The 26,465-nt window shown below is 47.4% G+C and overlaps 1 protein-coding gene and 1 long non-coding RNA gene across 4 annotated transcripts in view; one reads left to right on the top strand and one right to left on the bottom strand.

Moving 5' to 3' along the window:
* Positions 1-26,465, bottom strand: part of PTPRT (protein tyrosine phosphatase receptor type T) — a 1,117,000-nt gene that overhangs the window by 286,568 nt on the left and 803,967 nt on the right. The gene's annotated exons all lie outside the window — the stretch shown is intronic.
* LOC149123358 (uncharacterized) lies at positions 5,238-7,316 on the top strand. Its single transcript, XR_016216584.1, has 2 exons — positions 5,238-5,374; positions 5,930-7,316. It is a non-coding gene; the product is annotated as an uncharacterized LOC149123358 (long non-coding RNA).

Below are 26,465 nucleotides of genomic sequence, written 5' to 3'. Positions count from 1 at the left end.
TGCCCTGGTTCAAGTCCTGGTTTGCTGTTAAAGTAGACTCTGGGAGGCAGTAGGGATGGCTCAAGTTTTCGGGTTCCTTTCACCCACGATGGGAGAGCCAGGCTGAGTCCCCAGCTCCTGGCTTCTGCCTGCTCATTTAGGAGTGAACCAGCAGATGGGAGCTGTCTCTGCCTCTCAAGCAAATAAATATATTTTTAAAATCAAAACAAAGACACCCATAATAGTGTGGACTGGGCCAAGACCTGCCCACACGCGGCCTGAGGCTCCAGAAGCATTCTCTGCAGCCCAGGACCCTCCCTTCCTGCTCCTCCACGTGTGACTTCATGTGAAGCCCTCGGGGCAGGTCAGCACCCCGAGTGACCCCACCCCCTCTGCTCCTGATTTTCTCCAGTGGCTTCCGCCTTGGTCTTTGGAAATCTGAACAGCTGAGAGTTTTAACAAAGCTGTGGGCGAAATAGATAAACATAGTCCACTCACTGAACAACAGGTTCAACTCACTTATTTTTCTTTAACCTTAAAACAATAGATTGGCCGGTGCCGTGGCTCAATAGGCTAATCCTCTGCCTAGCGGCTCCGGCACACCAGGTTCTAGTCCTGGTTGGGGCACCGGATTCTGTCCCAGTTGCCCCTCTTCCAGGCCAGCTCTCTGCTATGGCCCGGGAGTGCAGTGGAGGATGGCCCAAGTGCTTGGGCCCTGCACCCCTTGGGAGACCAGGAGAAGCACCTGGCTCCTGCCTTCAGATCAGCGCGGTGCGCTGGCCACAGTGCGCCGGCCGCAGCGGCCATTGGAGGGTGAACCAACGGCAAAGGGAAGGCCTTTCTCTCTGTCTCTCTCTCTCTCTCACTGTCCACTCTGCCTGTCAAAAAAACAAACAAAAAAACAAACAAAAAAACAATAGATTGAACATTTTTCTCCTTTTCCTGTCTACTGTAAAAAAATTCCAAAAAAAAAAAAAAAAGGTCTTTGCCACCTGGGCTGACGCAGAGACAAACATCTCAATGCCATCTCTTGTTTGGCAGTGTATTTCAGGCTCTTTAGTTTCCTGATGACTTAAGAATGCAACACAAGGGGCAAGTGTTTGGCACAGAGGTTAAGATGCTGTTTGGCAAGCCTGCAATCAGCATCAGAGTGCTTGGGCTGAGTCCTGGCTCCCACTTCCGATTCCAGCTTCCTACGAATGTGCACCCTGGGAGGTGGCAGGGGATGGCTTAAGGACTTGGCTCCCCCCTACCCACATGGGAGACCTGCATTGAATTCTGGCTTCCTGGCTTCAGCCTGGCTCAGTCAGCTGCTAAGGGCCCTTGGGGAGTGAACTAGCAGATGGACCATCTCTGTCTCCTTCTCTTTCAAAACAATAAGCAAAAAAAAAAAAAAAAAAAAAAAAAAAAAAAAAAAAAAAACAAAACAAACCTTTAAATTAAAAATGAAAAATGAAACAAGCACAGCATGCATACATTCTGTCTGAAGAGCACGAACACCCAGAGCCCCGCGTGTGCGCGTCTGTGACTTCCTGATCATACTGCCTTTCTTTTCATGGAGAGCTGAGGACTTGAATGACAACAGGAAAGCGTCTAGGACTGGCACTCTACTGCTGACCTTGCTGTCCTAAGGCCACGAAGCCAGCGAGAGAGTGTGGGAACCTGCCACTCCTGGGCACAGTCAGCTACAGATTCTGTTGAGACGTACTCATTCTTTGAATCTACAATATCCACACAGAACTCACTTTGTACCGGGCCGGGCTCTGGGGACAACACAGGCACTGAGGACATTCACAGGGAGCCAAGTCCTCTGGGAACCCAGACATGGGAGTCACTGGCTTTGCTAGAGAGAGAAGACAACCTCCCAGGGAAGCTGCACAACTACTGGGCAGGGTCAGGGATCCTTTTAGAAAATACCAAGGCCATGGGGCCAGAGCTGTGGCGCAGCGGGTTAATGCCCTGGCCTGAAGTCCTGGCATCCCATATGGGCCCGGTTCTAGTCCCGGCTGCTCCTCTTCCGATCCAGCTTTCTGCTATGGCCTGGGATAGCAGTAGAAGATGGCCCAAGTCCTTGGGCCCCTGCACCCAGGAGGCAGACCCAGAGAAAGCTCTTGGTTCCTGGCTTCAGATTGGCGCAGCTCTGGCCATTGCGGCCATCTGGGGAGTGAGCCAGCAGAGGGAAGACCTCTCTCTCTGTCTCTACCTCTCTCTGTACCTCTGCCTTTCAAATAAATAAAATAAATCTTAAAAAAAAAAAAGAAAATACCAATGCCAGGGCCAGCGCTGTGGCATAGTGGGTAAAGCCACCGCCTGCAGTGCTGGCATCCCATATGGGCCCCGGTTCTAGTCCCGGCTGCTCCACTTCCAATCCAGCTCTCTGCTATGGCCTGGGAAGGCAGTAGAGGATGGCCCAAGTCCTTGGGCCCCTGCACCCATGTAGGAGACCCCAGAAGAAGCTCCTGGCTCCTGGCTCTGGATCAGCCCAATTCTGGCTGTTGCGGCCATTTGGGGAGTGAACCAATGGATGGGAGACCTCGCACTCTTTGTCTCTACCTTGTGTAACTCTGCTTTTCAAATAAATAAATAAATCTTAAAAAAATACATACCAAGGCCTGGGCCCAGCCAGACCAACCAAGTCCAATCTTCAGGCTGTAAGTTCCTAGCCATCATCTTTAAGGCTTCCCAGGAGATTGACAGATAGCCAGGGCTGAGAATGGTAGAATGGAACATGGAACTAAGCAGAAGAACTGCGAGATGTGGCATGTACCAGAGAAAGGGGCGCTGGCCGGCAGGCTGGAGGAGACCGGGAAATCACCACCAGATCCCGCAGCAGTGCTCGCTGAAGGCAGGACCCCGGGGCGCATGCTGCACCCGGTGGGTGAAAGGAGGGAGCAATGACATCTCCCGAGCATCAGAGTATCACTCCCAATTCTTTCCTTCCCCAGGCTTACTCATTGCTGCCGTGGCTCTACCATATGACCAGAAATTCTTGGATGCTTTTCCCTTCAGCAGGGGGGCTTCATTCCCCTTACACGTGGGCTAGACCTACCGACCCACTTTGAACAACTGCAGGGTAGAAAGGGGAAAGGCGTGGCTTTAACGTGCATGGACCTGGCAGACAGTGCCTGAGCCAGGCGCTGAAGGTTCATTTCACCAGTGAGGAGCAACAGGGCTGCCAGAGTCCTCGGTTCACGACGTGGCAACCAGGGCACACCCCTCCGTGAACTTCCTCCCCGTAACTTCATCCCATTATGAGAAAGCATCAGACAAATCCAGACGGAGTACTGATAAATGCTCTTACAAAGTTCAAGGGTCATGGGAAGACAAAGGCAGACCAAGAAACTGTCACAGATCGGAGGACAACAAGGAGACTTGACAACTAAGTGTCCTGTGAGAACCTGCAAGAGACGAAAGAGCCCCTGTGGCTGAAGTGGGGTTTCCTCAAAGGTCTGCAGTTTAGGCAGAGTAAGGTGCTGATGTGATTTCTTGGTTCTGATGAATATTATCACGGCTACATGTGATGTTAACATTAAGGAAAGTTGTGAAAAGGCTAGAGCTCTCTGTGCTGGCATTTGCAACTTCTTAGTGAATTCCCAATTATTGCTAAATAAAATGCTTAAGAGAAAGCCACAAATGGCGTGCTGGGGTGTGGCAGCTAGGAGAGTCCACGGCTGCAGAGTGAAATCCACAACAGACATTCACTGAGCTCTGTAGCAGGTGCTCGGCCCTGGCCTAGGCACCCCGTCTCCAGGAACCCACGACAGGCTGGCAAGGAAGACACAGAGGACCTCCAGGAAGGCACAGGGACGGCACGTCAAGGCTGCTGCCCTTAAGCCAGCGCAGCCTGCTCTTGGAAGCACGCACAGGGAGCATGGACTCAGCTTTGGGTCAGCAAGCCTTCCTCAGGGAGTGGGAAGCAGAGAGAAGCAGACAGAGGCGTGGGAAGGAAGCGGGGCTGGAGCGATGCTCTCGGGCAGGATCACCACGGGCCTACCAAGTGCTTTTGTATCAATTAGAAGACAATGGCTACTCCCCCACCCTCAGGCCCCTGAGCTGTTCTGGCAAGGAGAAAAAGAAGTGCCATTCTTAGTTCCTAGTGGGCTTCCTCGTCCTAGACACAGCCCAGCGCTTAATGGATTTCATCCCCTTGGTGATATGTCTTTATGCAGTGCACAAACTGTGTAACAGTACGTGGCATCCCTGCTGGGGTTAGATAATGGAAGCCTTTATGGGAATACTCAAGTGCATAGATTTTTTTTTTATCCTGAGGGTAATATAGAGCCATTAAAGGGAGGGGGGTAAGCTACCAAGAGCGCTAAAGGGTCACAGCTGTGTTTTAGAACAGCCCTACTGAAAGTATGCCCTGCAGACAAGATAGCACCAGCATCACCTGGGAGCTTGTTAGGAATGCAAATTCCTGGGCACATCCCAGACCTATGCATCAAGGTACCCGGGGCTGAGGCCCACACAAGTGTTTAACAAGCTCGCCAGGTGTTTCTGCTGCCTGCTGCCTTTGGAAAGGCGCATTCTCAAGTCCGCGGAGGACTGAGCTGACAAGGAGCAATCCAGTGGCCCTTTTGGAAGATCAGCCTCTCACCCGGATGACCGACGGCCAAGAAAGCCTGCTTTAGGCCAGACCCTGAAGGGAGGCAGGGAGCAGCATGAACGTGAGAGCTATGGGGCCTGGGTTGCAGGTGGATGAGCTCCCTACAAATGGAGGAGTGGATGGAGCCCAGACATGGTCCTGGATCTGAAGGGGGATGGGAAGACCTGTGGATGTTTTCCTAGTCTGGTCCTTCCATGCTCCCAACACTCAGTGAGGAGACCCTAGCTGGGATACGGATGCCCGCCGGATTTCAGTCTTGCAGAACCTGAGTTGAAACTCAGCCCCACCACACAGCAAGAACACAGTGACCAAGGCTCTATCTTGTAACCCACCAGCCAAAGTGCTCTGATGAACAGCAACAGGGAGCAGCAAAATCTCTCAACAACGTCTGCCTGGCTTCTCCTGTTCCCCAAACGGCTCCAGCATCAGAGGCCGAGCCCACGGACGTGGTCTGTGTGGGCTGTCCTCCTTACCTGGTGCTGCTGCCAACCCTGGGACCCTTGCTGTAGCTGCTGCTCACGTGAGTCCTGCTGCTTCCCTGCAGGGAGCTTGTTCCAGGCCACGTGGACTCCCATAGTCGCCGTGGACTTAAGAGGCGGAGCAGAAGTGGGAGTCGGCTTGATTGCCCAACATGGCTTTCCCTGATTTCTAATCAATATACTGGTCTCTGATTTGAAGTGGTTTCCTGGAGGTTCTGGGATCAAACACCAAGTGAAAACAAGCCCCGAATCCAGCTGGCCCAGGATCTCTGGTATTCACTCTCAGCCACCAAAACTGCAGGCTGGCCAGGTGATAATACAACATTATATGCTTACTATACACTCCACTCTTTTCCCTAACTCATGCCCCCTGCTCCTCCAGCTCCCAGACAGAGTTCAGCTGAGCATGCCCCTGTCCGTAGATATCCCTTCCCACCCTAGCCCTCAGAACTGGGCTACCTCTCGGTCTCCCCCCCTTCCCTCCCCAGCCACACATGGGGAGACGTCCCGACAGTTTCACAGAGCCACCATCCCTTCACAGGGCCACCAGCAACCCAGAGGGTTTGAAGTGCTTTCTTCCTAAACTGTTATAATTTAGTTTAATAATAGGAAGCTTAAATCTCCTTTCAGCTTTTCGTCTCATGCTGGGGCGTCCTGGGTGCTATGATTTTGTTATTTTCACAGAAACCTTCTTGCTTAATGAGTCTGTCTGGTGATATTCCCAGTGGCTTTTCGTCTGCATTGCAATACTTCTTGGGCTTCTGAATGTAAGCTTCTTGCCTTCCAACTTCACACTCAGCTGCTTTCTGTTCTGCTAAGTTTAACCTGGTTAAGTTGCTAAGTTGCATGACCAATTCCTTTCCAGTTGGCTTTGGGCAGGGAGATTAGAGAAGTGAGATAATCCCGTGACCCAGCTCCCTGGAACCTCTCAGTCACAGCCACAGCCCTTCTGGCACAGACAACCTGGGATGAGCCTTCATCGAAGACAAAGACTGGATACTGTGTATTGATTGCAATGACTGCCAAGCACCCAGCAGTGCAGACCATAGGAGCCAGTAAGGTTGACTGAATAAATGAGGATTAACAATGAAAATGTAGCCAATCCTGGATGCGGTACAACTGGGACTGGAAATGAGGTCACTGGGATGCTAGCATGCAGCACCCTGCCACCTTGCCCTTGGCTCCGCTGAGCACACGCCCATGTGATCAGAGCATCTGCAGGTGTCAGACCACAAGGCTTTGGGTGGCTTGAGTCTGCCTCCCCCCAGGAGGGACCTGGAGAGCACTCTTCAACTGTTGGGCCCATGCTTCTCCAACAGCCAGCTGGTGCGCCATAATTTTGCACAAAATAATTAATGAGGATCAAGCTGCCCAAGAGCTTGTCCTCTGAGGCCTGAGTTTGAAAATCAGTGCAAGGGTCCTTCAAAAAGTTCATGGAAAATGTCCACTATCTTCTAATTCCATTATCCATTATTCCATGAACTTTTTCAAGTCATAGAAGTAGAAACGGGCACTTCTCCCATTTTTGGTGTTTTAAAGGGGCCACAGATCCCTTGACACTCTTCCCAGCAAAAGATGGAGTTTACATTCCCCGCCCTGAGTCTCAGAGGACTCGAGGCTGCTTTGACCAGTAGAATATGGAGGAAGTGATGTCGTGTGACTTTTCAGACTGCACCATCAAAGGCCCTGCAGCTTCTGACTGGCTCACAGAGGCTCTTCCGTCCATGGTCTATGGTCTCAGCTGCTGCATGAGGAAACACCGTGTGTGCGAGGATGCCCCAGGGCCAGCCCTCCCTGAGTCCAGCCTGCCAGGCACTGGGAAGGTTGTGGTGATAAGGAAGCCTCTGCTGACTCCAGCTCCCAGCCGCTTGTCACTTCTGACCACTGGACATCCAGGGCAGAATGCTACACCATGCCTTTCCAACCTCCTGGCCCTCAGAATCTGTAAGCATAGTAATAAAGCAGTTTTAGGCCACCCAAATGTGATTTGTGACCCAGCAGCAGAGAACGCAACATGATTTATCCATTCCACTCCAGAATTGCTTGGCAGCGTGGGCATTTTGTTCTCTTGTATCTCTGAAAGGAAACACAGAAGATGCTCAACAAACCCAAGCTCCCTTCTTAGCCAAGTGATCAAGCTTAACACTCCGTCACAAGGAATAGAGGCATGATGTGTGTCTTAACAAGGTGCTCTGAGAAAGGCATATCACTGCTTCTGCCCAAAATGCATGATCTCAACCCAACCAGCAAAACATATTAGAAAAATATAAACATTAAATGGCCATCTACCAAATGACTGAGCAGCACTCAGCACAAATGGTGAGGTGGTAGAAGACAAAGGCTGCGCAGCTCTCCCAGACCAGAAGTGCCCAAGACATCACAGCAACCTGGTACAACGAAGAAGCCTGGACTGGACCCCAGACTGGCAATACAACGCCAGAGAAAAGCAAGTGACATTCACATCCGTCTACAGATCACTGTCTTCAACAGACTGCAGCTCACGGTATTCAGGGTTCGCCTCCTGGTTTCAACACTGCACCATGATTATACCCAGATGCTAACTGGGAATCCTGGTGTTGGGTGTGAGAAAACTCTGTACTAGTTTTGCAACTTTTGTGTAGGTCTCAGATGTTTTTTTTTTCTTTAGAAATATTGAAAATAAAACAAACAGTAAAGTGACAGGTCTTACTGGTGGGCTAATCTGGAATCTGGGAGCCATTAAGTCTGAGGCCAAAGGCTCAACCCTCTGCTCTCCACATCTTATTAGCAATTTAGAGAAGCTCCATAACTTACAACAGGCCACGTCATGTTAAATCCATTGTAAGTTCAAAATATAAGTCAAAGATGCACTTAATACACCTACCTCCTAAACACCCTACCTTAGCCTAGCCTACCTTAAACGGGCACTTACATCAGCCTATAGTCAGGCAACATTATCTAAACACAGGATATTTTATAATGAAGTATTAGGTCTCTCATGTAATTTATTGAGTATCACACTGAAAGTGACAAGCAGAATGGTCTTATGAGTGACATCTTCGCATCATCTTAAATTTTAGAAATCCGAAGTTGAGGCAGCAAGTCCGGGACCATCAGGAGTATAGTAACAATAAACACAGCACAGGTGAAAAGAGACTGCCAGGAGCCTTGCCAGCATCTCCCATGCATTCCTCATTTAATCATGTCCCCTTCATGAGATGTCTACCATCGCCACTCCCATTTAGCAGATGAGGAAAGTGAGGCTTAGAGACAGTACCTTTTCAGGGAGCTGGCGCTGTGGCGCAGCAGGTTATCGCCCTGGCCTGAAGCACTAGCATCCCATATGGGTGCTGGTTCAAGACCCAGCTGCTCCTCTTCCAATCCAGCTCTCTGCTATGGCCTGGGAAAGCAGTAGAAGATGGCCCAAGTCCTTGGGCCCTTGTACCCAGGTGGGAGACCTGGAGGAAGCTCCTGGCTTTGGATTGGTGCAGCTCCAGCAGTTGTGACCAACTGGGGAGTGAACCAGTGGATGGAAGACCTCCCTCTCTCTCTCTCTTTGTAACTCTGACTTTCAAATAAATAAATCAATCTTAAAAAAAGTACCTTTTCAGAATTTTAGCACCTGGGAAGAGACAGAGCATGTCATGGAACCCAGGCAGTATGACCCTAGAGCCCACCTGCTTAACAGTGCTCAGATGGCACCATCCAGAGCAGCCAGCCTTGCTTCCAAGCCCTGGGGGACCAGAGACTACTCTGGGCAGCTGTTTGTTGAAGGATCCTGGGTGAGAAGGCACGCCAGGGGGGTCTGGAGGGGGCAGGGGATATTCCTGGTTAGAAAGCTGGGTGCACAGAGGCCAAAATGAAGGGGAGTTGAGGGAGACGTGAGTTTCAAGAGGCGGGGAAATCAGAGGACCTGAGGCTGGACTGCATTTCCCAAGCACCCCGGAGGGGTCCTCTGACCGGCCTGCAACTTCCTGCAGATTCCAAAGGCTTCCAAGGAGACCTTCACTGATCACATAATCACACACTGAGGGTCAGCGGGGGGCCGGGGGCTGACGTTCCCCCCAGTGCACTTCTCCTTCATTCAGCATTTTTCTCACGAAATTAAAAGAGAATTGATTTTCCCCTCCACTAAATTAGACCCTTGGACAGGACTAAAAGGGTGGGCCTACCGGAGGACCAAGCATCAATCCAACTCAGCACAGCAGCGTCGGAAAGATGTTTTATTAGCCCCCATTTATCATGGGGAGGTTTTTTAAAAGCCTGTTTTTTGGGTGATATCTCCTCCTTCCCGCAAGAGATAAAAGCTTTGTCTTTCTCCCTTCTTGGCTAAAGCAATCACTTATTGGAACTTTCTCTGGAACCTGCTGCTCTCAGGTTAAAAGATCTTTTTCTAATCTTGGCCCTGTGCGTTTCTCTAGAAGCAGATCCTCGGCGGGTGACACTGCTGTTTGTGACACTGTGACTTCTGGTGAGGGGGCTTGCAGGGGACCCCACACCCTCCTATGTCACAACAACCCTAGGCTCACAGCTGGGTCCAGGACAGAACCTCACTGTTCCATTTGCAAGGTACTCAGAGCAGACCGGTGCCCCAGAGAGCTGAGGCCCACGGAGGGTGACAGGCACACCTGGGGCCTTTGGGAGGAGGCAGCTAGGGGACAAGCAAGCAGCAGGAATCCTAAGAGAATGTGAGCCATGTTCATGATGTTCTACTAGGGCCTACATGAAACAGGTAAAAGGAATCAGGTGAAATTACTTTTAATAATGTATTTTTATTTAACCCCAGCTATTATTTTATTAATCTAACATCTACTAAGCACAAAATTATTAAGGAAATATTTTATGGGGGCTGGCATTGTGACACAGCAAGTTATACTCCTGCCTGCAATACAGGTATCCCATATGGGTGCCGGTTTGAGTCCTGGCTGCACCACTTCCCATTCAGCTCCCAGCCAATGCACCTGAGAAAGCAGCAGGGGATGGCCAAGTGCTAGGGCCTCTACCACCTACGTGGAGACCTGGATGGAGTTCCAGGCTCTTGGCTTCAGTCTGGCCCAACTGGGATTGTTGTAGTCATTTGGGGAATGAACCAGCAGATGAAGCTCGCTCACGCTCACTCTCTCTCCTCCCTCCCTCCCTCCCTCCCTCCCTCCCTCCTTCTCTCTCTCTCTCTTCCTCTCCCTATAAACCTGTCTTTCAAATAAATAAACAAAACAAATGAGATATTTTACATTCTGTTTGTCCTGCTAAATGTTCAAAATTCCACATCTATTTTACACTCCTCTGCAAATTCTGATTGGGCCCAGCTACACTGCCACTTCAGGTGCTCTATAGCCATGAGCAACTAGTGGCTACACAGTGCTGGTTTACACCAGGGCTTCTCAGTCTATTTGATATATGTCATCCTCACTACCTAAAAAGCCTATTTAGACTTTTTCTTTATTGTTCCCCCATGAAATTTTAATTCCACATACATCAGGTAGCTGTATTCAGACTCTACACATATCTGGATAGCTGTATACACACTCTGTGCACGTCAGCATTTGTGTTTATGCATAAGAGGAAAAGGTTTCCACCACTGCTGCACTAAGAGCCAGTTTTCGCCTCTTGGGGGTGACAATAGCCCTGTGAAGAATGTGTGGTCTAGAGCACGCAATAACAACCCCGAGCCTCCAGTTTTTACCTGTGAAGTGAGCGATAGTATATGGATTAAACGAGGCAGTTCCAATGGGGAACCATTCAGCGGTGCTGAGCATGGTGCCGACGCTAATCTCCAAGATGCACTGCTGCTTCCGGCACCTCCCTCCCATGCCCAGGAGCCCTCAGCTGCAGGAGTCATCAGTGCTAGGTGCAAACTGCCCGTGCCCTTTCTCCCGCCCCAGGACAGACCAGGTGCTCTGTCCTTTTGCCTTGCCACAGCTCAGCTGAGGACAGCAGCACCTTGTGGGTCACAGCGGCAACACCTTTCCTCTCTTACCGGAACCTAACTGAAGCTGAAGAACCAAGGGGCAACCTTCTGGGGCAGCCCAGTCCCCTAACTTGCAGACCAGACCCCTTTTCCCTCCCCATTGGCGTCCATGGGCAGAGCGGCACTGCCCAGGCTTGTCCTTCCTGCAGGCACACGTCACCTGTTCCAACTTTGGATAATGATGGATGTAACAGGGTAGGCTTGATCTTGGGTACACAGGACTGGTGTGGGCCAGATGCTAAGCACCCGGATAAACTTTCAGCAAGACTCAGACCCATCATCAAGAAAAAGGTCCCTTGGGAAGTTGGCACAGAACCATGATTGCCAGAGGCCTTGGAATGGCCCAGCACTTAGCAGGCTCTCAAGTAGGGGAAACCATAGATTCATTCAAATGGAGGCAACAGATATCTATTGGGCAGTTATATATAAACTGGGCACTATTTTAGGCACTTGGGAAACATAGTGGACACGACAACAATGATCCCTCTCTCCTGGAGTTCACTCTCTGGTTGCCAGGGTGGTGAGTGAAGAGGAGAAGATTACCATAAGATAAATGTGCTATTCGTTTTTGTATGAGCAGATGGTAAGTGCCTTAGGAAACGCATGGCAGAACTGGGTATGGACATAGGAGTGCTGGGGGTGGGAGTGCAGGCCTCCCTGAGATCACAGGATTTACCCAGGCAAGGGAGTCTGCCACGTGAGATCTGTGGAGGGGGCTTTGCAGGAGGGAGTTGGAGGAGTGAATGGGGGCCACCACGTGGCACGGTCATCAGCCGCTGAGATGGAGGCCTGCTCCTGAGTGTCGGCTGAGGGACCCAACTCTTCACCTTTTTAAAAGGTGACTAAGAGTCCTAAGTTGACAGTTCCAACTCAGAGATTCAGGGGCCATGACCTCCCAGGACTGCCTCTGTAAGCACTGGGCCCGGGGCACCCAAGAAGAAGGTTGGTGCATGGGTGCTGCCTCCATGCCCTTTGGGCTCAGTTGACTCTGCCCTCTGGCCCAACTGCCTGGCTCAACAACTTCCCATCAGGTTTCCTGACAGAGGCTCTGCTGGGTGAGTAGGAGAACAAGAGGTATTACACCGCGGGCAGGAAAACTGAGCACAAACTCAGGGCATCCAGCAGGTGTCTAACAAGAGAACCATCGCTCACTGAACAAAGCCATCCCAAGCTGGACCTCGGGAGCATGGAGCTTGATTGGGAGATGCTGAAGTTATTATAAGTAGTGCTCTCTGAAGGAAGGGGTTCTCAGAGCCTTGGCAGGGAAAGCCTCTAGTCTGAGTCTCCCAGGACCCTAAGGTCCTGAAACCCATTGCTCTCCAAGTAGAGAGGTTAAGGCAGGGGACAGCAGAGCTTTAGAGACAAGGTCTGCTGCAGGAGTGAGATTGAAAGTGACACAGATGGGCTCCAAGGTCCACTCCAGGAACTCCAGTCACCTGTTAAGATTCATAGCTCACAAATCTTCCCGATTCAAAGACAGAAGCTCTGACACTCTCCTTAGCACGGTGCTGTGCAACTAAAAGGTGCTATACGTTTCATATGGGTGGTGGAGAGAATTATTTCATTGATTCAGTGAATCAATATCTAAATATTTAAATCTGCATGAAAGATGTTTGCTAAAGTAACAGCAATTGAAATAGTCTTTGAAGTGTATTAAATATAAATACAGAAACACTTCCATGGAGACCTACTTGTACTGGCTTCTCACCTTCTCTCTGCCTCCCTGGGTTGTTAGCCTCAGATAGGGCAATGCAGTGGCTCAAACACACTGCCTGGGGATGCCTAACTTGTCTATGTTTGTGTGTTGAGGCTCTTCTTCTATAAGGTACTGCCTTTTTCATCCAGTGATGAACACTCCAGGGGGCTCAGATTCTGCCTCCAGTACAGAAAGAATTCAGGTACCACGAGAGCACATCAACAACAAATGAGACTCTAGGAGAAGGAATGCACTATCTGTACTCAAGCCTGGGTGTATCTGGGGAGTTTTAATGCCCTCTCCACTCTGAACCTGCGCATTGAAAGCTACATCCCCACTCTTGGAACCAGTGTTGTCATTTATAAATCAATAGAATCAATGGTGTCATACACACATCTGGGCGTTTGATTCCAGTTGCTAAGAGAACAGGAGCACTAAGCCGAAAGGAGGTGCTGGAGCCCACGGGCGGAGGATGCATATGCTGTGAAGAGGTGGCAGGGAAATCAACAGCCAAGAAAAGAGCCTGAGTACAGAAAGCAGAGTGCAGCAGACAGGGCGAAGGATGCCAGAAGAGACAAGGGGGAGGAGAAAGAGAAAACCTGGGTACCGGACTTTCCAGTTATGTGTCCACGATCCCGAACCGCTTTTTAGCCACTGCCAAGGATTCTGTAAAAAGCCAATCTGAGCTATTTTGGGAGTCTTCTTTCTTAAAATTGTGCATTTCCCTGACAAGAACATCTCACCTAAATCCCCTCATTTAAATCTTCATCGCCAGAAGATGCCGCTTCCTAGTTCACCAGCCGCCTGCATGGCCCCTCCTCACTCTGTTTCCATTGTCCAGTGTTCCTCAGCTCACGTTCTGCAATGCACCTGCTAGGAGCTATGGATTCTGCCTAAGACAGTCTCCAATCCACATTAATTCAGGTGGGCAACTGGGGCTCCCCAAGGCAGCGCAGCTTGTCCAGGAGGTGGGACTGAATGTCGATGCCTTCATTTCCCTGCTGTGGAAGTCCCTTGGGGAAACAGCCCAGGAAGCAGCTGTGTGGGCTGATAAGCCTTTCTCTGCCTTGTCAGAATCCTCAGCACCCAGCTCCAGATAAGGGCCTGCAGCAGAGGCCAGTACCCGTACCCGGTGTCAAGTCTTCCCCCTGAGCCACACGTACACTCAGGTACATGATGCTGCCCCTCCCAGCTGTGTCTATGGCAGTGATGGGCACCCCCCATCAGGAGCGGGGCTGGGTTTCTCTCTGCTACACTCACCCATAAAACTAGCCCCTACTCACACCTCCTCAAAAGCAAAGGATTAAGACTGTGAATTCCACCATTTACTATAACTTTGGGCAGGTGCTTAGCTTCTCGATACCACAATTTCCTCATTTTTAAAGTGGAAATAATTATGTCCTTGTCTTATAACTCTGCGTGGAAAATAATCAAGATACAACTTGTAAAACCCAAGAACAGCACCTGAATATTGTAAGCACTGAATAATTGTAATCTTGGGACCAGAGTTATGGTGCAGAGGGTTAAGCCACCACTAACTGCATGCACTTCTATATGAGTCCTGGTCTTCTGATCAACCTTCCTGCTAATGTGCCTGGGAATGCAGAGGAAGATGGCCCAAGTACCTGGGCCCCTGCTACCCTCAAGGGAGGCCTGGATGGAGTTCCTGGCTCCTGGTTCAGCCCTGGTCCAAACTTGGCCGTTGTGGTCATTTGGGGATTGAACCAGTGGATGTAATTCATTCATTCTCTCTCTGTCTCCCTACCTTTCCTTCTCTGTTACTGTGCCTTTCAAATAAATAATTTTTTAAAAATAAACAAATGTTATGTACCCTTATTATTATTAGAATATTAAGAATCCTTCAGCCGTTTTCTATTGTTCTTAAGATAAACACAACCGTCCACACCATGGCCCACAGGTCCCTCGGGGTCTTATCCTGGCTGCAGTCACTCACTCTCGTGTCACCGAGCATTTGTCCCCTCAATCTTGCACTCATGCCAAATGGGCCACGGTACTGGCCCTGAATCTCCCACTGTAGGGCCCGTGGCCCTGCTGTTCCCTCCACATAGCATGCTTTTCCACTCTCTTGGTTTGACTGGCAGCTTCTCTTCCTTCAGTTCAGGGATCTATTGTTATTTCCTCAGGCAAACCTTTCTGGACCAAATTCACTGTGCCATTCACGGCTCAGATGCACAATTCTAGGGTGCATCACTCACATTGTATCTGTGAGCACCATGTTCTCAACAGTGGTTCAGAGTCGTGGCCCAGGGATTGCAGCCAGAAGTGAGGAGGGCCTGATCAGGGAGCCTGGATCTGTACCACGGATTGGTGATAGAATCAGGACATCAGAAAGAAACCACCGGTGCTAACACGTCACTGAGCACACGTCCCTCAGGAGCTAAGCATGGATAGCTCAGTGTTATCTCAGTCTCACACAGCTTCTTCCACCATCTTCCCACAATGCAGTTGACGTCTGCAGTCACAGCACCACACACAGGGACTATAGGTGAAGACGGCTGGGGATCTATTTCAAACCCTCCCCTGCAGCTGCTTTCTAGCAAATTTCCATAGCCCATATTTCACGCAATTTCACATTTATGTTTGCTTCTCTGATTAATACCTGCCACTCCGACCAGGCTCCAAGCAATGCGCCAACAGGTTCCGAGTTGGCTGTGCTCATTGTAGTGTCCTTAGCATCTGGGGCACAGAGTAGACTCCCAGAGATATTCACTGAATGAATGAATGAATGGATGAATGGGCTCCAGTTTCAATGCCCAGGTATTTCTTCTAGCATTCGGTTGTCTGAAGCCTGGCCCTTATAGCTTATGTCCCAGCTCAGTGCCTAGTTCCAGGGAAGAATGTTAGGAGCCTTAACTACAATGCTTTGTAAATTTTCAAACCAGCACTTGCATCAAGAGAGGCATTACCAGTCATGTCCAGGGGAGCAGCTATGTTTTAGTCTTGCTGCTCCTTCCTAGGTGAACCAGGGGACAAGACTGGGTCCACCTTTGGGAGACCAGATGAGTGGTTATCTGGGACTGAGCCTCCATGTCAGTTTGTCTATGATATGGCCAGGGCATCAGCATCTTCAGCAAGCCTCCTGGGATTCTGGCACAGCTACACTTAGGCAATCTGGGGAGTGGGGTGGGGCAACAGTTGAGAGGCCTTGCACCAGGAGACTCCAGAGGTCTTCCCTTCCCTAAGAATCCAAGACGTAACGGAATATGAAATGACTCCGACTCTGGTCATGGTTCCATTTGAAAAGTCACAAGTCAAGATGGCTCAGCAAGAGGGCTGGGCAGGACACAGGAGTTGCAGACTGGACAGGGACTAAGTTCAAAGGAAGACAAGCCTTGGTCAATTTTGACAGAGGCGCCTTGGCTGAGTTTGCAGGATGCCTGCTACAGTGTGAACACTTCCGCCCTGGAGTCCACATGCTGAAACCTGGCTCTGGAAGTACCGCTGTGAGGAGGTGGGGCTGCGGAGGCTGTAGGTCCTGGGAGTAGAGGCCTCATGAAAGGGAGGCCTGCCCTTATACAAGAGGCCCCAGAAGGCTGCCAGGACCCTGCCCCCCCCCCCTCCCCGGGAAGGAACAGCGAGAAGTTAGCCATCTACGACAAAGCTGCTTGGATGCCGGCCTCCAGAACCAACCCTGAGATGTGATTTCTGTCGTTCATCAATGACTCAGTCTGGCATTTTTGCTATAATAGTGTGAAGGGACTAAGATGACGTCTAAATGGAATATAACAAAACACTGATACTTCTGCCACCCTCTAAGCATGAATGAATGGATAAATAAGTAAGTTAAAATCAGCTCTGCTGAGTGAGGGAATCCAGAAAATAGTCACATTTTATTGGGTACCCACTATGTGCCAGGTACTATGCTAGGTGCTATATTATTTAACTTGCAGAATAATGCTGTAAGTACGACCTTTCCAATTTCCCCACTGAAGAGACAGGCTCAGAGAGGGCCAGTGACTTATTCAAGGTCACAGAGGCAGAGGTTCTCTGCCCTGCTGGGCTCTGGCTTCTTTCCAAAGAGCCACAGGCTTGTATGTGTCACTGAAGGCATCACTTTGAGGACAGAGTAACAAAATTATCAGCTCATAAATATTCATTTTAATTCTTATTTTCAAGTAAGGGCTTAGGGTTTTTAAATATTTAGATTTCTATTACTACATCGACAGGATCCTGCCATGGACAAGAACTCTCTGAGGGACCAGGGCTCACTGCTTCTTACTGTCTCTTCTCCAACTGACCAGTCTTCTGTGTTGAGGCTTCCAACATCCTTGATGCTAACATTGGCCATCAGCAGCAACCTCAGACTTTAAATGAACCCACTGACATCCTATCAATGTGCAGTAGCAGTGGTAGAAATTACGAGCATGTACATAGTGCTTTGCCAATGGCAAATACAGACCCGACTAGACGCTGAAACCTGGCAAAACAGTGTTATGCCCCATGCAAGAGGGAGAGGAAAGCTATGGGTGCACCACACCAGGCAGTGAGAGATCAGATGTCAGGTACAAGCTGTTGCAAGTCTAGCACTCATGGTACTGCACTACCCTGATGTTCTGCAAACCCAGAAACCAAAGGGTAACCAGGAAAACATGCACCAGGCACTGCAGGCTGAGAATGCCAGGGAGGCCATGTCTCAGCATGAGTCATGTAAGGTCCAGGAAGAATTCTGAGCTAAAAACAAAGATGTGGAGGGGTGTAAAGAGCGGGCAAGCAACCGCCCAGGAAGCAGAAATGACGGCTCTTGCAAGACAGCACCTGAGACCGAACACCTGCTAAATTCTGTATCGTGGGTGCCTCACATGCCTGACCCTGGCCCCTCACATCCGAGTAAGAATACGGTGACCTCAGAAGGTTCCAGCTCTGTCCAGCCTTTGGGAAATCCTGCAGCTTCCTCAAGCAGAGGGCATCCGCTCTGCGGTGAGCCCTGCCCTGCTGTCTCACTCTCAGTACCAGTTCGCTTCCTTAGAAGTTTATGGAGGTGGGCTCTGCAGTGCTGAGGTTCAAGGAGCAGGTCTAGGGGTTTGTAGAAAACAAAACTGTCGCTCAATCAAGGAGTAAAGTATTCAATCAATGAAGCCAAAAGTAATTGCAAATAAATAAAAGTGGCTAGTTGTTGGAGCTCTGGTTTTGACTTTTTAAACATCACCTACATGAAGAAAGTATACCTTAAAAGAGAGTAATATAAAGTAATGTAAAGTCATGTTTTAATAACTTAAAGTCTACACCCAAATAATATTAAGTGGCAGAGAAAGTTAATGTGCTTAACACAGCAGACTTTCTTACATGTCAACAGAAAGAGTGGACATAAAAGTAAGAAAAAATGATAAATGACTTGAGCAATAAATTCATGAAGAGGCATATCACCAGTGGGGATAAAAGAGACCAATCTCACTAGGAATACACGCACATTTAAATTAGATGGCCAGGACCGCTCTTCTCTGTAGCAAAGAGAACGGAAAATGAGAATAGGGAGCTTTGCTGGAGAGGTGAGTGGCAGTTCAGTGCACTGCTGATGAGACTGAAAATCTCCGTTTGGTGCTTCTTTCAGGGCTGGAGGCCTCCCATGGGAGTCTGACACAGAGAGCAGAGTCACAGCAACACAAAACCAATAGCCAACACCAAAGTCAAAACACTATTACAGATCAGCTTATCAATTTTAAAAGGTATCACTACAAAGAAAAATCTATCTCAGAAATTCAAGACTATTACAATTCAGATTCTGCCAATCTAATTGGCCTTAGCTACAGCTTAAAGTTCATCTCCAAAGATCCAAATGTATTTGACAAAATGCAACATCAATTTCTGAAGAAAAAAATATATTTATAATCCAGAAAAAGACTTAAAATATAAAGTGGTTTCTTTCTCTTATTTAAAAAGTTAAAATGTTGATCAATCTGTAATACTTGTATATTTTATGAGGTATAGTGCAATACTTCAATACATGTTTACAGAGAAATTAGATTTTTCATTTTTTTATTATTTCCTCATTTCTGGAGCCTACCAGCTCCTCTCTTCCAGTTCTTTATATGTAATATTATATATTATTGTGACTATATAGTGCTGTGGAAGCTAGAACTTTTTTTAAAAAAGATTTTATTTATTTATTTGAGAGGCAGAGTTACAGACAGTGAAAGGGAAAGACATAGAGAGGTCTTCCATCTGCTGGTTCACTTCCCAGATGACTGCAACGGTCGGAGCCAAGCTGATCCGAAGCCAGGAGCTTCCGCCAGGTCTCCCACGCAGGTGCAGGGGCCCAAGCACCTGGGCCATCATGTACTGCTTTTGCAGGCCATAGCAGAGAGCTGGATCAGAAGAGGAGCAGCTGGGACTAGAACCTGCACCCATATGGGATGCTGGCACCACAGGCGGAGGATTAACCTACTGCGCCACAGTGCCGGCCCCTAGAACTTATTCTGATCTGTGTTTCGGTGCCCACTGTATAACCTCCCTCTTCCTCCTGTCCTCCTCCCTTCCCAGCCAACAGCAATCACTCTTTTCAGTTCAGACTGACTTTTTTTTTAAACTTCCACTTATGAGGGAAGAGGCAGTAGTTATGTTTCTATATCTGACTTATTTCAATTAACATAATAATCCCCAGTTCCATCCATTTTTGTTGTAGGTGTTAGGATTCCATTCTTTTTTTCTGGATGAATATATTACATTGCATATATAGTTATTTTTAATCTGTTCATCCACTGAATGGACTCTGAGGTTGATTGCATACCTTTTATTGTGAATAGTGCTGCAATAGACAAAGGGATACAGATATCTCTTTGATATGCTGGTATATGTTGATTTCATTTCCTTTATGTATATGGATGTATGTATCTGTGTGTGTGTATGTGTGTGTGTGTGTGTGTGTGTGTATCCAAAAGTAGGATAGCTGGGGCCTATGGTAGTTTTGTTTCTTAGTTTTTCTGAGAAATCCCCATAGTTTTCTCCATAATGCCTGCACTAACTTGCATCCATATTGACAGTTTATAAGGGTTCTCTTTTCCCCACATACTCATCAGCATTTATTATTTTCTGTTTTCTTGCTAGTAGCCATTTCAACTGAAGTGAGATGATATCTCATTGTGGTTTTGATTTGCATCACCCTAATAGCTATTGATATTGACCATTTTTTCATATATTTGTTGGCCATTTATATTTTTTCTGTTGAGAAACGTTCAGATTCATTGCCCATTTCTTAACTGGATTGTTTGTTAATTTGTTGTTGAGCATTTCTGAGTACCTTGTATATTCTGGATATTAATTTACATGCAGAAATCAGTATTTTTTATATACCAATAACAGACTTGCTGACAAAGAAATTATAAGAGCAATCCCACTCACAATAGCTACAAAATGGAGTAAATTTAACCAAGATATTAAAAACCTCTGCAATGAAAATTGCAACCATTAATAAAGAATTAACAAGGCACAAAAAAATGGGAAGACTGTCCATGTTCATGAATTGGAAGGATTAATATTACCAGAATGTTCATACAAAAGACTCAGAAGTGCCAAAGTAATCTTGAACAAAAGAACAAAGTTAGAGGCATAACAATACTTGATTTCAAGGCATACTGCAGAGTGATTGATACCAAAGACAGCACGGTGTTGGCATACAAACAGACACACAGAGTAGTGGGACAGAATAGAGACTCCAGAAATGAATTTGCAGATCTATAGCCAACTCAGCCTTAATAAAGGGGCCAAAAACATATACTGAAGAATCTTCAGTAAATGGTACAGTGATACTGGACATATCCATGTGCAGAAGACTGAGTCATGTTACCTATCTCTTATTCAAAAGCAATTAGAAGGGTAAATATAAGACTCAAAACTCTGAAACTACCAGAAGAAAGACTTCAAGACCTTAGTACGTCAAGGCAACAGCTTTTGGCTGGGACCCCAAACACACAGGCAGCAAAAGCACAGCAAGATGAATGTGATTATATTGAACTAAGCTTTCTTAATGGGCAGGGGAAACCGTATATTGTATCCAACACTCATTTGCTGAGTACTCACTATGTGTCAAGGGATACAGTGAAAAACAATACAGCCCCTGACCTCACGGAGCTGGAATTCTAGCAGGAGAGAAAAGGTGATACTATGGTTTGAACATGCCCCTTCCAAAATTCATCTTGAAACTTAATCCCCAGTCTAGGGGTATTAAGAAGTAGGTTTGATGAAAGCATGGTGGTCTACCCTGTGACTTAATTAGTGCCTCATAAAAGGGCTCATCTTAACTTTCTCAGACTCGATCTGATTTCATCATCATTTAAAAAAAATCATCTATTATTTTTCACTTTATGTTTCTGTGTGGGAGCAAACTGTTGAAATCCTTACTTAAGGTATACTAAGCTGATCTTCTGTATATTAAGATAATCGAAAATGAATCTCGATGTGAATGGAAGGGGAGAGGGAGTGGGAAAGGGGAGGGTTGTGGGTGGGAGGGACGGTATGGGGGGGGAAGCCATTGTAATCCATTATTCGTACTTTGGAAATTTATATTCACTAAATAAAAGATAAAAAAAAAAAACTTTCTCATACTCTCTTGTGCTGTTCTGCTTACTTCCATGTGAGGACACAGCACCTAGACATCTTGGGAGCAGGGACTGGGCTCTCATTGGACACAGAACCTGCTGTTGTCCTGATCTTGGTCCTCCCATCCTCCTATTGGAGGATATATATATTCTAGTCATATATATAGATATATATATTTCTATTCTTATAAATTACTCAGTAGTGTTTTGTTATAGCAGCATAAATGGACTAAGGCAGGTGGTAGTGAAGTAATTAGGTAGGTAGGTAGATAGGTAGGTAGGTAGGTAGAGGAAGTGAGTGATAGGTGCTATGAAGAAAATCCAGTTGATGGCTTAGAAAGTGATTAACAGCCAATTGCATTTTTAGTAGTGTGTGTCACAATGGTCCTATTAAAGTCAGAAGCAAAGGAGGAAGTGCCTACTCAAACAACAGATAAAGTATATGTAACAGCAGAAAGATAGAAGAATTCTTTGGAAAACAAGACGAAGGCTACACAAATTAAAATAGTTTCAGAATCCAAAGGCTGAATTTTGCCAACTGCAAACTATCACAATGAACTGGGAAAATTGCACCCCCAATTACACTAGAGAGCTGTGATGAACAGAGCTGAAAAGACACAAGACTGTTGGATGGAAAATGGAAATGCTCCCACCTTCAGGGGAGAAATAGCAACCCCAAACTCCAAGAGCAGAAGCAGAGACATTTTCAAGTTATTCAGTGCAAAACTGTCTCAGAAACGTCCTCAGGAAAGAACCGCACACTGCCTGACCCTCAGCACAACCCTAAGAGGCTCATATTAAAGACTCCTCTCCCTGAGAAAATTTCCCCAAAAAAGGTGTCCTCTGCAGGCCACGGCCGGTTGCACACTGTGACAGTGATCAATGGCTCCATTATGTAGATCTGTCTTTGGCTCCACTCCTGTCCACCAAACAGTCTAGCTGCCTCTGGAACAGGCACGCCAAGGTGCTTCTGGCCACACACACGTTAGCCTCTCCGAGAGGGAAATCTGCACTTTAACTCTCATCTCCCTTCCTCCAAAAACCCTTGCCCCTCTGATGACCACTTAAGAAAGGGAAGGGACACTGTTTCAAAGCCCAAACTTTGGTGTTAGGCAGGCATTAACACTGTTCATGACATGAAATGGCAGTAAAAAAAAATGTCCTGAGAAGACCAGGGCAAAGAAATCCAGAGGAAGGAAAGATTTCCAGCCACAAAAGCCTAAGGAATAAGAAAAATGGTAAGCAATTCTGTGCAGAGGTGTTTATCTTGGGGGGCGGGGGTGGGGGTTCTAGCTTCATGACACAGCCATGGGAAGTGAACTCTGGAATCAAACCAGAGACTGACGTTATCACATCTCCCTTGTTAAAGGGAGCACAGTGGTGATAGTTTGGATCGGTGTAAAGAGAGGATCCACAGCAAGAGAGGGAGTGAGGCTGTCAGTTGCTTGTCTCGGGTTTGCTTTGCAATTACCTCCTTCCCTTGATAACTTGGACAAATGCCATTGTTTCCTTCCCAGCCGAGCCTGTCAGTTCACCTGTGCACAAGCAGTATGTGCTGCAAAACACTCATGAGCAACAGGCGTGGAGCTGCATGTGGGAGCACAGAAAACCAAGGAGACCCGTGAGCGCTAGTGGCCCCCTGGGCTTGGGGGCTGTGCGAAATCCTCTAGTTTAATGTTTCTTCAGAAAAAGATCCAGTCCTAGGGAGCAAGATGCTGCATCAGTAGACCATCTGCGCACAGACTGGCCCTTCATCCCTCACTGCACTCCCCTAACACACAAATGCGTGCATTCACATTCTTCCCCCACGTCAGTTTTTAATAATGTGAATCAATATTGGTCCTTAAGTTTATGAACAAAGGCTACCTACAAATCGAGATTCACTTCTGACATTTGTCTAGCCAGCTCAACACAACTCCCTTCAGATCTTTGCCTCTTACAACACCTCTCTGTCTTGCTCCTTGAAGAGTGACAATGTTACCATGTTGTTTCCAATCATGTTCTGAGCCACCCACTTGCCCTGACTCAGCTGGGAACAGTAGCATCTACTCTGTCATTTCACATGGGATTCTTTTTTTTTTTTACAGGCAGAGTGGACAGTGAGAGAGAGAGACAGAGAGAAAGGTCTTCCTTTTGCCATTGGTTCACCCTCCAATGGCCGCCGCAGCTGATGCGCTGTAGCCAGCGCACCGCGCTGATCTGAAGGCAGGAGCCAGGTGCTTCTCCTGGTCTCCCATGGGGTGCAGGGCCCAAGCACTTGGGCCATCCTCCACTGCACTCCCAGGCCATAGCAGAAAGCTGGCCTGGAAGGGGGGCAACCGGGACACAATCCGGCACCCTGATTACACGTCACAACAGATTTGTTGCGTATTTTCCAAATCAGCCCCTGGAAATCTTTAACTTGAGACCACAGCAAACTCTGAATCAAAGATCTGACTTGGGGACTGGGTTTTGCATTTCTAATACTGATTCTGTTACTGCTAGGCAATGGATCACCAACTGCATAGCAAGGTTCTAAACACCAATCTGCAACTCCTTGTATCAAGTTGAAAGTTCTCCACTGGAGTTGAAATAAATGATTTAGACCTAAAATCTACCTCATAGCCTCATTGCTGTAGACAAGACATTTCCCAGCTCTAAGCCTCAGATCCCTACCAGTAAACGATGCCAGTAGAAGACATGGTAGCATATAGGGCTAGGGCAATAATACTGGTGAACCCCTAGGTTACTGAAATGAATAATATGGCTCTATTTATTTCCCTCTATCCATATAAAAATCCCAACTATTTCATCAAAACAGGAGAAAATAAATAAAAAATAGTAGTAATGTGTTAGTATAACTTAATTGAGTGACATCACCATCAGCATTTTGTGGGAAGATCTAGAACCACTAGACCCAGCTTGGGGTACCCCACAACCTGGCTTCCCACTCTCCCTATCCTCACAATGCCTGAGCCTGTATGAGGCTGCTGAACTTGGTCTCTCACTCTACCTCTTCTCTATGATCCTAAAGAGGAGACCATAGGCTGGGTACCTCCCTTCTCAGCCTTTGCCATGGCTGGGTGATTGGGAGATGAAACAGACTGCATCTGGCTTGATGCCCCTAGATTGTAATTTCAAGGCAATTTGAATTCCCTTCCTCTTGGGGATGGAGAGAAAAGCTGAAGTCTACTTGAATCAGTGTGTGGAATTTACCAAAGAATGCAGGAACCCCCTGTGCCTTGCTCCAAAGCCTGTGTGAGAACAGCAGGGTAATCAATTTCCCAATTCTGTAAGGTGGATCGAAGCACTACTACAAAGCCATCTGCAGCATTGTCTTTAAAAAGCTTTAAAAAGGCCTGCCTGCCGAGGATCAGGCCATGTGTGATGACCAGCTATCCATGGCAGCCTCACCAAAGCCAAGGACCCCTTCACTCCCTATGGTTTGCTCCCTTGTGCCCCTGGGTTCCAGTACCATTCTATAGCCCAAGGTCTATAGGGTGAATGTGTGTGGTTGGTGGTCCACTAGGAACATATGCCCAACTTTTGCAGACAGGTTTTAGGTCAGATTGCTACTGCAAGTTCACTAAGGAAAATCTAGGACTTCAAGTGTGGACCTCAGGTGGGCTCCTGACTCAAGGTCTTTATCTGACTCTCTAGCTCTGTGTGGGGTCTGAATCCCAGCCATAAATCATTCTGCCACCCCCTCCATGCAACAGAGTACTATGCCCTAAGATGACTGACTCTCACGAACAAAGATGCAATAGCCATCGACCTGCAGGCTCTACAGAGATGCTGCCTAAGACAGTGAACAAGCTGGGCTTTCCCTCCTAGGGACCATCCCTTCCCTGAGCCCCAGGTTTGGGACAGCTGCCCTTTTCATAAATCCTTGAGTCAAGAGTCTGTGAACCTGAGGACAGGTACCCGAGGGCAGAGTGCAGGTTTCCTTCCTGGACACTGTACAGGAAAGGGGAAGTGACAACACAACAGGCTACAGAAATGCCCCCCCCCCCCAAGAAGCCTGGCAATGGGGAAAGACAATGAATACACTTGGTCCATGGCTCGGGGTACTGCCTCTTAAGAGCACTGTGCCATCTGGAGTCTGATCTGGTTCTCCAATTGAACTCCGAGCTTCCAGACAGCAGCGTGTGCTTCTAATTCAAAATTTTGTTATTTTAGATTATTACATTCATTGCTTCAAAGAGAGGCCTTTTAGATTAATTGTAGGACAACACTTTCATGGTGCCTTTGAAGTCAGGCATGGCCAGATGACTTGCTTTGGGCAAAGGGATGTGAGCAGAAGTGACCTGTTATAGTCAGGCAGATGCTGTAAGAGCTGGGGCCCAATTTGTCACTTTTTTTTTTTCCTTTTCTCTTATGTGACAACTGGCAATGTTCCACATGGGGGTATTGCCATCAGCCTGTTGACCCAAGATGGTCTCAGAGTACAGGTAAGAGGTAACTTTTGATGTGTGTGGTATGAGTAAAAGACAAACCTTTGATGCTGATGTTTAAACTCGAGATTTGGGGGGGTCTATTTATTATTGTAGTGTAAGCTAGCTAATCTGACTACAAAGTACTCAATGAATGCTTTAGGAGAGTGAAAGGGAGAGAGGGACTGGAAGCAGAGGTGGAGGGGAAAATGGAATAAGGAAGGAAGAAAAAATAAAGAGAAGGTGTGACCAGGAAGTAAATGATGGGGTTAATCTACAGCTGTGTTTGGGCATAGTTTCCCACTTATCTGGGAACTAAGGTTCATCTTTCCTCCGATCCCTTCTCTATTTAACACTGTGAGAATCTGAGAATATTCAGTCACAGCTTCTCTTTTGTATAGAAGAAAATTCTATTTCCTCAAGTCTAATGTGTAGCATAGCAATATTTATAGAGAGAGGTGGTAGAGAAATGAGGCAGGAAACAAAGCAATTGTGAGTTTTTTTGGTAATATATTCAAGCCATAAAGGTTTCATTAGATTCCCTAATACTTTGCTAATGAAAAATAAGACCCTTTCCTATTTTACCTACTTTCTGAACATTAGAATCAACTTGGCTTTCCAAGCTTTGCACCCCATTTACATTAATTAGAAAGTTCCATAGTAAGGAAAGCTTTTAATGGGCTGTTATTGCAGATGATTTTACTGGCGAGCTGCATTGTTCTGTTTAATAGCACATAAAATGGCATATATAGAGGAGACTTTGATAAAATTGAAGTTCTGATGGACTCTAGGGC

The sequence above is a fragment of the Oryctolagus cuniculus genome, chromosome 11 (assembly GCF_051225735.1).
Source record: "Oryctolagus cuniculus isolate XC-2025 breed Fujian yellow rabbit chromosome 11, ASM5122573v1, whole genome shotgun sequence".
Classification (NCBI taxonomy): domain Eukaryota; kingdom Metazoa; phylum Chordata; class Mammalia; order Lagomorpha; family Leporidae; genus Oryctolagus; species Oryctolagus cuniculus.
This window is presented reverse-complemented; position numbering and strand designations above follow the sequence as displayed.